This window comes from Miniopterus schreibersii (genome assembly GCF_964146895.1).
Source record: "Miniopterus schreibersii genome assembly, chromosome: 9".
Classification (NCBI taxonomy): domain Eukaryota; kingdom Metazoa; phylum Chordata; class Mammalia; order Chiroptera; family Miniopteridae; genus Miniopterus; species Miniopterus schreibersii.
The window spans coordinates 25660120-25676086 of record NC_138118.1 but is presented as its reverse complement, the minus strand read 5'-3'; the positions used below and the strand labels follow the sequence as shown (position 1 = coordinate 25676086).

General features: G+C 38.6%; 2 pseudogenes across 2 annotated transcripts; one reads left to right on the top strand and one right to left on the bottom strand.

The window, feature by feature from the left end:
* Window positions 1-639, bottom strand: LOC308561663 (stAR-related lipid transfer protein 4 pseudogene; annotated as a pseudogene). The gene has a single exon. The product of its transcript is annotated as an stAR-related lipid transfer protein 4 pseudogene (transcript).
* Window positions 640-8489: 7850 nt separating this feature from the next.
* On the top strand, window positions 8490-9519 carry LOC308562063 (polyadenylate-binding protein-interacting protein 1 pseudogene; annotated as a pseudogene). Its single transcript has one exon. The product of its transcript is annotated as a polyadenylate-binding protein-interacting protein 1 pseudogene (transcript).
* The last annotated feature ends 6448 nt before the right edge of the window (window positions 9520-15967 follow it).

Sequence of the window (15967 nt, the reverse complement as noted above, 5' to 3'; positions counted from 1 at the left end):
TTATGCCTTTTGTAAGGCTTTTCGTAAATCACCATAGAAGTTGATTAAAGTGCTTACCATGGCTGTATCCACTGAAGACTGAGGAATCATCCCACACAGAATATAGTGTGTCTGAATATAGCCTGTCAAAAGATTCTGATTGGCATTGTCTTTAAGCGGAACACAAAACCAATTGCAAGGATAGTTATATCCATGAACAAAGTCTGCTTTCTTTTCACTCCATTCAAGACTTACCCCACAGGATGAAAGCCCTTCTTTATAGTCCACAGTATAGGAGAAATTGACAAACTCTCTTGGAGAAATGATATTCCAAAGCTCACCAGCAGCAGTGTAACGCATCACATAGCAATTCTCTTCAAATTGCTCCAAAATGTCCAATGAAGTCATTAAGCCATCCCAATCCAAGCGACAGGGACCTGGGCATATATGGTCCATTATACCACTGACACCATCATCTATATAACTTTGGGCTTTGAAAAGATAACCATTAAATTCTTCTGAAGGTTTTCTCCAAATTGTGACATCTCTCGTTTTCTTTGCAACATGCCACTTATCATCTTCAATGCTTTGGTACTGGATGAGAGTGTTTTTAAGTTTAGTTGCAAAAGCAGCAGCATCAGGCAGGCCTTCCATTTTTTTTTTTTTTTTTCCCTGAGAAGGAGTGAGGAGTGGTCTGGAGCTCAGAAGCATTAGGCCAGTACAAGACTCTTGAATTGTATTTTGATTGACCAACATTGGCACAAAGGCTTAAAAAATACTGAAATCTACATTACAATGAACACCTATGAAATTAATATTGTAATTTATCAAAAATTGTAATTAAAGAAATAAGCTTTCTCTGTTTTATTAAACAGTAAAGGATCACCTGGCTGGCATGGCCCAAGGGTTGAGTGTTGACCTAGGATCCAGGGGATTGTGGTTTGATTCCTGGTCAGGGCACATGCCCTGGTTGTGGGCTCGATCCCCAGTAAGGGGCGTGCAGGAGGCAGCCGATCAATGACTCTCATCATTGATGTTTCTTTCTCTCTCTCCCTCTCCCTTCCTCTCTCTGAAATCAATAAAGACATTAAAAAAAGAGAAAAGGATCAATACAGAGAGTGGAATGGTGGCTACCAGGGACTTGGGATTGGGGGAAATGAGAGAGGTCAGTCAAAGGGCACAAACTTCCAGTTATAAGGTGAATAAGCTTTGGGTGATCATAGTTAATGCTGTGTTATTATATACTTGAAAGTCACTAAGAGAGTGCATATTATGTTCTCACCACACAAAAAAGCAATTGTAATTATGTGATGCAATGGAGGTGAGGTTTTAGTTAATGCTACAACATGAATCATTTTGCAATAAATAAGTGTATTTAATCAACGTGTTATACAGCTTAAACTTACACAGTGTTGTATGTCAATCATATCTCAATAAAGCTGAAAAGTAAATTAAACAGAGGGCAAAACAATCAATATATTTGACCACAGTTGATTGCTTGGCCATTATTGGTCAGAGTTCTTTAATAAAAATCAGACTATTTGCCAGTCAACCATCTTACTTACCCTCTGTCCCTTCTCTGGTAGCGGTACCAGGGGCTTATTAATATTCTAAAGAAAAAGTTGTGAAACAAATTTGTGATCATAGGCAATTTTATAGTTAGGAAGAAATTTTTAGTTTTATTTCCTCTTATATCCCATTTAAGTTGGATACTCTAGTGTCCTCAAGGAACAAAGCAGGAACCAGAGAGTCCTTGCACAGACATAGCTTCCTTCCTACTTGGGAACCCACACCAGGCATTTGCCCTTGAACCTAGCAATGTTCCCTTGCCATTCTGGGGTCAGGGAGCCACAGATGCAAAATTAAACATTGCAATAAAACATTGGATGACTTACATTATTTTGCATTTTCTGGTCAATTAAGCATTAATTTTTTTTATTTTTTATTTTTGGTAAATTTCAAATTTATACAAAAGTAAACATAGTATAATAAACTTCACATCCCTGTAACTGAGCTTCAAAAGAGCTTAGCAACTCTATGGCCAATCTTATTCCAACCATACTTCTTCCTTGCATTTCCCTAGTACATTATTTTGAGCAAATCCCAGACATACAAGTTTAGCTGTATCTACCTCTAAAAGACAAAGACTTTCTCATCTTTTTTTAAAAAAATATATCCACATTGCCATAAGTAAAAAATTAAAAAGGTCCTCATTATCCTCAGATATCTACTCAATGTAAAAATGTCATTGTGTATCTCTTTTTTTGTTGCTGTTTTTTTGAAATTTAAGCAGTCCTTACTTTGCACAGTAGTTTAGAACTGTAAAAATGACCATGCAAAAATAATTTAAATAATTAATGGGAAAAATTATGATTATTCCATGGCCTTTAAAAATATTAAACATTAAAAACACTGACTTGGTTATAAATATATAAAAAAATGGCAAAGCTAGTAATACTATTTAGTACATTAACTTAAAACATTAGAAACATGAGAAATCAAGTGTCTTATTTCATTGTAAAATACTTATCAAGAATAGTTTGAACAATGCTTGTCATTTGGTTGTGTAACAATCTGAAGAAAACATCTCTTCTGTCTTGGTAAATTGCCCTATACGTAAATTTGGATCAGCTTCCAACATTTTATCCTTTGTCTCCCCAATGTTGTGAATCTTGGAGAAGAGTTTTAATGTAAAGGTTTTTGCTGATGACACTTCCTCTGTGACATCTTTGTCCTTTTGTCACAACCATTTTCCTCATTTATGTCACTAAGTTTGCCTTCACTTAGGTTCCTCTGGCCAAATATCTAGTCTCTTGAATGGCTGCAGTGTCAACTTTCCCACTGTCAGCTCTTTCTTCTATAACTCCTTTTACATTCAACTTGAATTTCACTTCCAGCATTACCACTTGTTTCTTTTTGGGCATTTTCTTCTTTGTCGGTCAGTTCCCTCTTTTGATTCTCTGTTTTTGTAAATGTCATTTGTGTTTATCACTGAGAGACAAGGAGGCAACACAACTACATACTCCACATACTTTGCTGCTTGTGAGTGTACTGGGCAACAGTTGCACGGTGACAGGACACCAACAGACTTTGAAAGAAGTGACATGATTGGTCACAGCATGATGCAAATCCATTATCTCTAGAGTGATTTGTGAACAGAAGCAATGTGTGTACTTCATGCCATTGTTCACAGCTAATATACTGTGGTAACTGAAATTTGAACTATGTTTCTGAGGGACTAGTTGTTTGAGTCAAAATTCAGTTAAGGTTCACATATTGCAATTGGTTTATATATATCTCTTAAGCCCCTTTATAGATTCTCCCTCCATTTTCTTTTTTTTTTTTTGTTCCATGCAATTTAATGATTGAAGAAACTGGGTTGCTTAAGCTTTGCAGTTTCCCACAGTCTGCATTTTGTATTTTCATCTCCATGGTGTTTTTTAATAGTTTCTGCCCTCCATATTATGTATAACCTGGCAGTTAAATCCAAAGGCTTCCTCTAGTTGGCTTCTGAGCCCCTTTAAAACACCCTAATAGGTTTAGATGATTTCCTTGCATTTGAGTCTGACAAGATATTCTGAGCTTACTTATGTGGAAGAAAAGGGACCACATGCTAACCCTGACAAACTCAGGGAAGGCCTGCATGGTGGCCTTGCAAACTCAGAGACCTAAAGTAACCACAAGGATGGTCTGAAATTAAAACTTTTTTAACTAAAACCAGTCTATGGTAAGTACTCACATCCTAAGGCAGCATTTTTCCCTAACAAAGGTTAATTTTCACCTTAATTAATCCAGTTGATTGTCTTTTTGCATCTATGATAACATATTGTTGGAATGTCAAAGTACTTTTCCTTTTTCTGGACCCCTCAAAGCACAGGCACCACTCTGCAGAGACCACAAATCCCCTCATTGTTACTGAGTTAATTGTTGACTGTTAATTATACTGTACCCACCTAAGTAAAAGAAGTGTGTCCATCATTTTACTTTTTAATCCAATCCGAGAGGTTTCCCCACTTTGCTTTCTCCCGCCTCCTTAACCTACCACCAGTGGATTTCATGTAACCTACTTGTGTCTCCTCTTTTGATTGTAATCTATAAAACAAAGTGCAAAACTACTGTTCTCAGGAGCATTATCTCAATCCATTGAGGTTTTGGCTTCTCAGTGATTGTTGACAGTTTGGCTCAAATAAACTCACAAAAATTCTTCACAGGTTTGGTTGAATTCCATGTCTTAAGTTTACTTAAAGACATGGAATTAACCACTTTTTCAAGGAACACTGGTTACTTTCAGTGGGAAATGGTAGTACACTGCTGGTGGGAATGCAGACTGGTGCAACCACTATGGAAAACAGTATGGAGGTTCCTGAAAAAATTAGAAATGGAGCTGCCTTTTGACCCAGTGATTCTACTCCCAGGAATGTATCCTAAGAATCCTTAAACATTAATCAGAAATAATATATTTACTCCGATGTTCATAGCAGCACAGTTTACAATAGCTAAGATCTGGAAACAGCCCAAGTGCCAACTTTACAAGTTTTAGTAAAGTTGGTAAAGTTGCTCATTGCTGTTGAATTGGTCATTGGATTGGTCTATCCAGTGGGCTGAGCTAAGATATAGATAAAGTACATAATGGATTTGGACTGAGCAGAGAAATACATCTCTATATAAGTCTATTTCTATGGCTTTGTTTGTATCTCTACCTATTCTTATATATACTATAATGGAAATATGTCAGAAGTTCATACTATTATTTACAATTCAAATTCAGGACTACAAGACTTTTATTTACCCTCTTCTATATTATATTTGTACTTCCTTTCTCCCATGCCAGAAATCCCAGTTCTCAACAACACTAACAATGATAAAAATTAGAACGCCTCATAATTATTCATTTGTTCTATCCCATTCCAGTTTCAAAATAACAGTACAACACTATACCAACACAATGATTACTAAAAATATTTCCTTTTCTTTATTTTTTCTCACAGTTCTTTTCATCTTTAGGGTCTATTCCATCAGAGAGATTCAGGCAAACTACTGTGCTTCAAAGTCATTTGGAATAATTACTCTCTGAGTGATTACATTACCAATTGGACACATATTAGATTTGTTTGTTTGTTTTATTTTTAGCTGTCTTTTCCCCTGGTTCTCTCTGGTAAACTAGTTATTCTAATGATTTAGCTTGTGTTTCTTAAGGAGGTACCTACTAGCCTACTCTCAATTGCTTACCACCTAAATCTCATTGTTTTTGAGAGCACCTTCAGGCTTGACCTTCTCCACACTTTGTTCCAAAAAAGTCAGTTCCTTTGGGGAGAGCTCTCTGTCCCTATGGTATGCCTCTCTACCTGGGCAAAATATCTGAGCCACTGCCCTGGAGCTGGAGGCAAGTACAGTTTCCCAGTTTTCTTAGAACGACACCCCAGCTTTACAGCAAGGTGTTGGGGTAAGGGTGGTAGACTCTGGTCTTCCAAGCTCACCTTTCCTGGCAAAGAACTTTTACTCTATAAATGAGCTGGAGTAAGACAATTGGGGCCTCAATATTCTTGTTCTGCAGTGGGGACTGTGTGGAGGAAGGGAGCCCCTTACCTCTCCATTGCATTCAACTGGAATTTAGCCTCTGCAACACAGGGTGGGGAAATGAGAAGTGCTGTTGGCATGCTCCCCCAGGGAAATACTGTAGTTTTAGACTGTGAACTGGGAGAAGAGGGAACCCCACCTTCTTGCCCCCCACCACCACTTTAGAACTGCTGTCACACTGAGCAAGGGGAGGGAAAAAGGAGTAGATTGTGGCTAAAGTGCTTTATAGCCCCTTTAAAAGCTAAAGTACTTTTGCTATTTTTACTGAGATTTACTATATTTTCTTGAATGAATATTTCTTCATTGCCGTATGACATTAAGACAATTTCCAGAGAGTGTAAATGACTTTTTTATCATTTTTACCAGTAATGGTTGTTTCACTGGAAGGCAGGTAGACAGAGTGCCTCACTTTGCTGTTCTGGAAGTTGTCCTCCAGTTTAACACTAATTCCTATGGTTTTCTGTTTTTCTGTTCTTTCACCTCCAGGGTGACTCACCTCCTGGGTGACTCTTTGAATCAGTTTTTTTTCCCTCAGTATTAACCAGGTGCTTTTCATATATAATTCTCATTTTGTTCCTCATACCATTCTTGTGAAGGAAGGCCTAAGAACCACGAGGCTCAGAGAGGTTACAGGTCTTTCCAGAAATCACGTCTTACTCCTGGAGTTTGAGCCATTGGAAAGTTTAGACTCATTTCTTATCAGAGGGAAGTCATCTGACAGTTTGCCTCAGAGAATGAGAAAACCACTTCCTAGTTATGCTTTCCTATTTAGAGAGCCAACCAGCCCTGCTCTACCCTCCCACAGTGTCTCAAACTGCAGAAAATCTCCTGAGAAAAACAGAATGCTCACCACGGGATAAAGCTGATGCACTACCCAGATTCAGGCTTGTGGCTCTGTCATTGATTTCTAATAGCCTTTGCTAATGTCCAAGTGATTCTGTCTAACACAGCCCAAAGTTTGTAAAGATGTAACAACAAAAGGCTCGGATTGACCTGTATCAGAAGTTTCTCAGTTTGTTTAGTAGGATGTCATAGACTACTACAGGATTTCTGAGAGTCTTTACTATGCAAAGGTGCATTTTTGACTCTCAAAGAGTAGAATATTACACGCAATGTTTCTCAGTTTATTTGGCCATGCAGCCCTACATTTCCTTGGTCTACTTACATTCTATGTCTTGGGGAAGGTTGGCCTAAAACATTTATTCCACAAGAAAAGGGCATGTGAAATCCTTACCATTGGCTGGAAAACATTTGGATATTTACATTATTTCCACTTGCCATTCTTCAGGATGTGCTTATGGAAAACAGTACCTATGCTTTGTCTCTTACAAGGAGAGCTCATGGACAAACTGTTCAGTAGCTGCAAGGGCCTATGAGGGCATATTCAGCTTCCCCCTGAAGCCTAATCTACATTCATATCTAGAGAACTCTGGGATAATCCCACAAGCTGGTTGTTAATCCTTGGAAAAAATTCAGAAAGCCTGGCCTCCGTGGCTCAGTGGTTGAGTGTCAACCTATGAACCAGGGAGATCACGTGGCTGGGTTGCAGGCTCAATCCCCAGTAGGGGATGTGCAGGAGGCAGCCGATCAATGACTCCCTCTTATCATTGATCTTTCTCTCTTTCTCTCCCTCTCCCTTCCTCTCTCTGAAATCAATAAACACATATTTTTTAAAAATTTAGGAAAACGCTTTGGGACAGGTGGTTAACTTTGCTTTGACAAGAACACACTGTTGGATTCTCCAGTGCCAGCATGGTACTTTGTGCATAATAGGAATCTAATAAATACTTGCATAAATACTTTAAATAAACACTAAATCAGTGCATAATTCAGAGTCAAGCCCCCCAAAAAAGGAAAATTAGCTCTGTCCTCACTATTGAGGAGGGATCTTATTCTGAAAAGAGAGAGAATGAAACAACCTCTGGTGCTATAGGTGCCTGGAGGGTATAGCCAGGTACTCAAGAGGTGTTATCCCAGTTGGAAAAATATTGAAAGATTCCTCCACAGGGAGGAGAAATCAACCTGAAAGAAATGGAGTTCTGGGACCCGCAGCATTATACATTGCCTATGAGCTTGTTAGAAGTAGAAACTCATGCCCCCCTACCCCAAACCTACTGAATTAGAATCACTGGGGATTTGCCCCAGAAACCATTTTAACAAAGCCTCTAGGTGATTCTTATTCACATTAAAGTTTTAAAAAACTCACTGGCCTACACTATCCTTCTGAGGTAAAAGTGATTTCTATAGACTGAACATTTGTGTCTCCCCAAAATTTATATGTTAAAATCCTGATCCTAACGTGATGGTGTTAGGAGGTGGAACCTTTGGGAGGTGATTGGCTCCCACAAATGGAATTAGTTCCCTTACAAAAGAGATCCCAGAATGCTCTCTGGCCCATTTTGTGAGGTTGCACTGAAAAGACTGCTCTGTATAAACCAGGAAGCAAGCTCTTTCCAGACACCAGATCTGCCTGCACCTTGATCTTAGGCTTCCAAGACTCCAGAAATGTGAGAAATAAATTTCTGTTGTTTAAGTCACCTTGTTAGTGGCATTTTGTTGTAGCAGCAGAGCCATGATAATCATCAGAGCAGTGGTTGTGAAACCTGGGTGAACATTAGGAAAATCTAGAGAACTTGAGAAAATAAGGACAAAAGGCCCCCTCCCAAAACAATTTTGGGAGAACAAGGTTAGATTATTGATAACTTAAAAGGCTCCTTAGGTGATTCTAATGTGCAGCCAGCTGAGAACCATTGTCCTTATAGATTGGGCTTTCAAGGTGAGCTGAAGGAGCTGTGGTGCTCATGAAACCAGTGAAACACGGCAATAGTTTGACCACAGAAACTGAAGCTTATTAACTGAGGGCAAGAACAGTAGAGTGGTGTCTAGCTTTAGAGGCACTTATTTGAAAAATTGTGGTTCTGCTCCCAGCACAAATGAGACCCCAAGACAATATCCCCCAGCAGAATTCAGAGTCAGCGATGGCTAAACTCCTGTATTAATGTCCAAGCTGTCTGTGAACACGCCTGAATTTTACACTTCAGGTTACTCTAATTATACAGAATCCTGTGAGGATAGTTACAGAGCAGCTTGGCAATTCTGAAACTGAAATCAAACAGTTTGCAGAGAGCCTGAATGGCTGTGTTACAACAGATGATTCTATGCAATAACTTGTGGAACTAATCTATCAATAGGCTAAGTCTATTCCAAATTTCTCCTGTATAAGAGCTCACCTGTGCCATCACCTGACAATTAACTCACAGAATGTCATCTTCTACCAAGTGCTTCTTCAATGGTGTAGAACTGAATTTGAAGTTAGAGATCAAGCTGCAAAGGGAAATGAAGCAACTGGTAAGCAATTCCATGCATTTGCTGTCTTTTTGGGAGAACTGTATCTTAACCTGGAGATCAAAGGAGCAAGTGGACAGGGAACAAGAGCAGATATTCTTCAGGTTCATCTTCAGGATTTGCTGAATGCCCTCTTTTCTAATCCAATGGATGATAACTTAATTTGTGTGGTAAAATTACTAAAGTTGGCAGGGAGATGCCTGGAAGCAAAAATGATAGACTGATATGGAAAAAATTATTCAGAGGATTGAAAATTCTGTCCTGGATGCACATCGCAGCAGAGACATAAAACAGATGCTCTTGAAGCTTGTAGAACTCTGGTTAAGTAACTATGGTAGAGTCCATTTAACCTCAACATACAGAGAAGCAATATCTGAAAATGATCCTAACTTTTATTAATGAATTGACATTTTATACATCTGATAGTGTTCCTTCCACTGCAGCTGTTCCAGATACGAAGAGTTACTTGAAAGAAAAGACTTTTTTCCAGATTATGAAGAAAATGGAATAGATTTATCAGGGGCTAGTGATCCATACTTGGATGATATTGATGATGAAATGGACCCAGAGATAGAAGAAACTTATGAAAAGTTTTGTTTGAATTCAAAGTGTAAGTGAAAACAGTAAAGTTAAATTTCAACATATCAGCTTTGTAAACAGTCTAGGTTATGGTGAATTAGCAGAACACAGGAAAGTGTCACACTTATACCCAATTAAGGATGTTGAGTTATGTTACTAATGTACACAACTTTAATTTTGTTTAACACTATCTACCAAAATAAGATTTATTCCCTATAAGTTAAAATGTGTATATAGCTCAGCCAGACATGGCTCAGCGATTGAGCATCAACCTAGGATCCAGGAGATCGCGGTTTGATTCCAGGTAAGGGCACATGCCTGGATTGAGGGCTCGATCCCCAGTCGGGGGCCTGCAGGAGGCAGTCGATCAATGACGACTCTCTTGTTATTGATGTTTCTATCTCTCTCTCCCTCCCCCTTCCTCTCTGAAATCAATAAAGATATATATATTTTAAAATGTGTATATAGCCTGGCTCCTGTGGCTCAATGGTTGAGTGTGGACCCATGAACCAAGAGGTCACCAGTTAGATTCTCAGTCAGGGCACATGCTTGGGTTGCAGGCTCTATCCCTGGTAGGGGGCATGCAGGAGGCAGCTGACTGATGATGTTTCTCTCTCATCAATGTTTCTATCTCTATCCCCCTCCCTTCCTCTTTTCTAAAAGTCAATAAAAACATTTTTTAATGTGTATATATAGATGTTTATTATGTACAGTTAACTCCACTGTTTTGGCAATAAAATTGATTTTGAAATAAGTGAAATGTTGAAAGGGAAAAAATGGTGGTAACATCAAGTGAGAATCCTTAACCAAATGTTCAATGCATTGTTGAGTGCTTCTATGCATTCTAGGTGCCAGGGATACAGTAGCAAACAAAAAAGGAAAAGTCCTCAATCTCATGGGGCTTACCATTTAGTGGTGGGGACAGAAAATAAATAAATGGTTAAACTATGTAATATGACAGATGGTAATTAAGGAAAAAATAAAGCAGAGATTTGGAAGGATTATTTTATATAGCATAGACAGAAAAGTCCTCATTAGTAAGGTGTCAATTGAGCAGAAGTGAGGAAGTAAGTCATGTTGGTATCCTGAAGAGTATTTGAAGCAAACACAAGAACAAAAGCAAAGACAGAATTGTGTTTGGTGTGGCAGAGGAACAAGGAGGAGACGCTGCATCCAGATTAGAGAGAAAAATAGAATCATGGGGATAAAGAGGGCTGGGGGAAGATGAGCTGATGATAAGGGCTTCAGTAAGAACACTGACTTTTCTCTAAATCAGGAAACGATTGGAGAGTTGTAAGTAAGAAGTGAAGTAATTGGAGTTATATTCTATTGGTAATTCTGCTGCTGAAAAGCGTATAAAAGCAGGAAGTCCACTTAAGAGTCTATTCCAATAGTCCCAGTGAGAGACCATGACAGATTGGACCAAGATGGCAAAAATAGTGTAGCTCAGATGTGGACTCTGCATGTATCTTGAAGATAGAAGCAACAAAATTTGATGTTGAATTGGATATAGGGTGGTAAAGGAGAAGACTCAAGGATGATGTTAAAGATTTTGGTCTGAGAAGTCTTAAGAATAAGGTTGTTATTTACTGAGATTGGGAAGGCTGAAGGAGAAGCTGGTTGGGGTGGAGAGGCAAGATACAGGACAAGTTCAGGATTCAGGACACTTAGACCTGTTAAATTTGAGACATCCAAGTGGATGTCAAGTGAACTGTTTGAATATATTGGACAACATTTCAGGAGAAAGCTTCAGAGTGGAGACAGAAATACAGTATAAAAGTGATCAACATGTAGAGTGTGTTTGTGCCATGGAAGTGAACTAGACCCTGCTACTTGCAGCACTTGATATCATCTGAGAATTTGTTAGAAATGCAGAATCTCAGGCTCTACCCCGGAACTATTGAATCAGTATTGGCATTTTATCATTATCCCCAGGTGATCAGTGGGCACTTTAAAGCTTAAGGATGCTTTCAGATTAGGTAATCTAGGATCTGAATGAATATGGAAAAGAAGGCCTGAAAGCCTGAGACTATCTAACATTGGAGGCCATGAAAAAGTGATGGAGACTGAGGTGGTATGGGGGGAGGAATTCAGAGAGAATGGTGTTCAAATCAAGTTCAGAATGGGTTTCAAGAAGAAACACATGGTAACTTAGTCAAATGTTGTAGGTCAATTAAAATGAGGAAGGAGAACTGGCCACTGGACTTAGCATTACAAATGCCATTGGTGACCTCTATAAGAGCACTTTAGTGGGATTTAAGAAATTAGGAAGAAAGAAATCACAGACAGTGAGTACAGACATTTATGAATTTTACTTGAAGGAGATAAATGGGTAGTAACTGGATGGGAAAGTGAAATAGTTTTTAGTTTATTTTTGAGATGAGAGAAATAATATACTATTGGTGTATTGAATGTGGGGATAATTAAGAAACGGGCTGAGTTAGTGAAGCTGAGGGAGAGTAGAGAGATGTCTCAAATACCTTGAGCAGATGAGAGGGAAGGGATCTACCTAAGGCACAGGAGAAGGGATCACTTTTAGTCAGAAGGATGAACAGTATTCATAGAACAGGAGAGAAAAAGTAGGTTGATAAATGTGGGGGTGGAAAATTATTAAAGTTTTTTTTATTGACTCAGCTTTTATTAATTAAATAGGAAGAACATCATAAATTGAGCATGAGAATGGCAAAGGAAATATTGGGTATTTAAAGAGAAGGAATTATAAATTGTCTTCTGAGACATTTTCCCCCAATTTTTTGAAGTCATGGCATACATTAACAAAGAATATTTGAGTGGCACACTTGGGTAATTAGGAAGGTGTTTGGAGCCCTGGACAAATTTGTTGGGGCAGGAGGCTACTGGCCCAAGGGTTCTGGTTGTCATGATTGCTGCCTAGATGCCTAGATAGATAAAGAAAGTTATATCTTCTAGCATTCTGGGCAAAGAAAATTTAAAAATACAACCATGCATCAGAAAAGGATCTATGTGCATTGGAGTTCATGAATTTGAGGAGAGACTAGTCAGGATGGTTGTGTATATTTTAGCCCTCTTCAGCTACACAGGTATAGTCATATAGGTGAGTATAGTAGGTGGAGAACTGGTTTTAGCGAGTACAAGGGAAGATAGAAGGGATAAGGGGGTTGAAGAGAGATACAAAGAAGTGACTTATAATTATGCACCAGATGATATAAACTAGGTGATGAGAGAAATTAAGACACAGGATGGGTGAGGAATATTGAAAAGGTAGGTGATTTAATGGGCTGTGAATATTGTAGGGTCTCGATGTTTTTGGAGTTGGAAGGACATAATCAGACAATAGAATGCTTGAAATTGAGTCATGATGGGATGCAGGTATTGGTAATGACAAAGCCAGGGTACTGCATAGGACTGGTTAGCTGAGGTAAGGTGGAGGAAAAGAGGTTGGTGAATTCAGAGGTCAGGGTATCAGAGGAATTATTTACATTGATATTAAAATCACCAAGAATTATAGGGTAACAGTGAATCTGAAGATAAAATCTTCAATAAATGAGGGATAGTAATCCAAAAGAATATGCATGACTAGAATAAGGGTTAGTGTAGTCAGATGGCAGAGTATAATGTCAGAACTACAAAGAAGAGTATTTGTGAAGGAGAGAGGTGCAACATGTGGATAGGACAATAAGAGTCAAGGAGAACATCATCCACCTCCAAGTCTCGTGGTACAAGATATGAGGGAAAGAAAGCATACTATCTGAGTTGGCCCCAGGAAGAACAGTTACCTCAGAGGAAGCCATGTTTTCATTAGAATAATGTGGTGAAGAAAACAGCCAAGTGTTTAAAGATGCAAGAGATTCTGCCGTGAGGACCATGATTCCAGACGACATCATGGGAGGATATTAGGGCATTTGTGCTATCCGAGCAATGGGATCAGATTGGAGTAATATGTGGAGTCATAGGGAATAAGAGTTTAGGTGATGGCCTGGCTTAAAGCTCTGGACTTCTTGTTACTATTACTGCTGTTTTAATGGTTATTGGTGAGCCAACAACTCCAGGTAGTTCAGAGCTTTGTGCTTAAGCAACTACATGTTATCTAACATCACTTTTCAGAGAACATTTTTTTTAAAGACAAAATATTTTCTCTATAATCTAGTTGAGAAAACTGTTTGGCCTTCCCTTAATCCTTACTTTAAAAATTTCCTCAAAACTATCAAATTCCAGAAATTAGAAATTAGAGAATCTTGTATAATTACTTGCCTTGAGAAATTCATCCCAGAAAAATGTTTATCCATTGTCTTTAAGACTCTTTCCTTAAAGCCTTTTTTTGGATCTTATTTGATCATTGATCCAAATCAAAAGTAGCCCTCATTTCATCTTATTCTTACATATCAGAGTATAAGCCTTTGCTATAGATGTGAGGTGGGTGTATGTCAGTATATGTGAATATCAGTGTGTGAGAGTGGTGGTGTCCTTAATGTTCTTTAGACCTGATCTTTATGTATCTCATGGTATTTCTATTTCCTGTGACCTGTGTGAGTTTGGTTATGACTCATCTTCACTAATATTCTTTCAAAAAACTGCACTGAAGGACAGGTAGAAAATTCTTGGAGTCTGTCCAAGTTTGAATTGAGATACAATTCCCCACCCTCACAGTCTTTTATTGAGCAACCTTTGTTAGCATTTGTTTTCCAAGTTTCCAGATTACTCATTTCAGAGTTCAACTACCCAGAAGCTACTTACTTCCATACCAACAATAAGAGGCAAATAAGAAGTGTCTGCAATAAAGATAATCAGTATCTAGGATGAGAGCTGGTATGTGGGTGGTACCACCTTTGTTGTGAAACTACAGGGAAGAGAAAGGCCAGCCTTCCAGCAGGCAGTTGAGTAACACCAGTGGGACATCCTACCTCACATTTTGGCAGTTGTATTGGTCAGGCTTTACAAAATCACAAGAAGGAGTTCTATACACATCATATTCAGTGATGAAATTTTATTGATTGTCAGAATATGTCAGAACTTGGGGTAGGATGGGAAATTTCCCCATCAGCTGCATAATTCTTCCTGGTCTCAGGGCTTCAGAGCTGAGACAATCAATATCAATCTTCTTACCTAACAATCAAAGCACAGACAGGTAATGTGTCTTCCCTTTGTTCCCTAACCCAATTTAAGTCAGTGAGTCAGTTTTTGGCTTCTCACTATGGGCCTCCCTGACTAGAAATAGTTCCCAGCAATTCACCTCTTTGATGGTCAGCTTCTCTAGCATCAGGAGTTTTTCACCTGAGCCTTTGGGAATCCATGAACCCCCTAGGAATTATTTGCCCAAATTAGGGTCTGTGCACATGTGCATTTTCTGACCCATGTCTCTGTGTAGAGGAAAATGTTTAACTATCCCCAAAAGGATTTTTAATATTTCTAGCATTGACTCAGACGCAATCAACAGCAGTATGAAAGCAAACAAACAACAAATCTAAGAAGAGCATCCAAACGCTGTTACTTAGTTACAAAGATGAGATGGGTGACATAAACTTATGTTGCTTTTTTTAGTCAGTTATCCTAAGTCAAATCCACTTACTTCTTAATGTAATCATTCACTTTCATAGCCAGGGGTCTGCCTGGTCAGTGAGTTAGAGAAAATGGAAGGGAGATTTGGGTGCTGTTGGCTTTAGAGGAATGTAATATGTGCTCCACATATTCAACCTGATGTCATTAATTCTGCATATGGATTAATCAGCAGCACCTGTCAAAGGTAACTGAAGTCAGGAAACAAAATTTATTTCACCAGTCTTTCAGTTCAGTGACATTGAAGGGTTTAGAGAGTTGATAACATGAATATATCTAAGAGCCTCACAATTTTTTAGGACAAATCTGCTGGGAACAGGAATGATCACTGTTCTATTCAACTCCATTTGTATCAAGGATTATTTCTAATTTTTGTCAACCTTTCTAATGAAATTTAATGTAATTTGTAAGAAATACACTTAATTTTCATCTTTTGAGAAAGCTGAACTCTTTTTTTAAAGGGAATGAAAATTAATTTTACTCAAAAGTGCATTTAGGGCTTTCATTTGTATTTTCTGCACTAGTTTGGGGGGATTTTTTAAATGTTTATCAATATCAGGTCTTTTATTATAATAGTCTGTCCATTAAGGTTAAAAAACCAGTATTTCAAATCATGCTCTATATAAATCTTAAAGTTCCCATATAAGTAAGTAATAGATTCTAGCCCTGGCCAGTGTTGTTCAGTGGTTAGAGCATCATCCTGTGCACTGAAGGGCCATGGGTTCCATTCTCGGCCAAAGGCACATACCTGGGCTGCAGGTTTGATCCCCAGCCCGGTCAGTCAGGGTGTGTGCAAGAGTCAACCAATTGATGTGTCTCTCTCACATTGATATTTCTTTCTTTCTCTCTCTCTCCATCCCCTTCCCTCCCTTCCACTCCCTCTAAAAATCAACGGAAAACATATCCTTGGGTGAGGGTTAACAACAACAACAAAAAGTAATGGATACTGGGACAG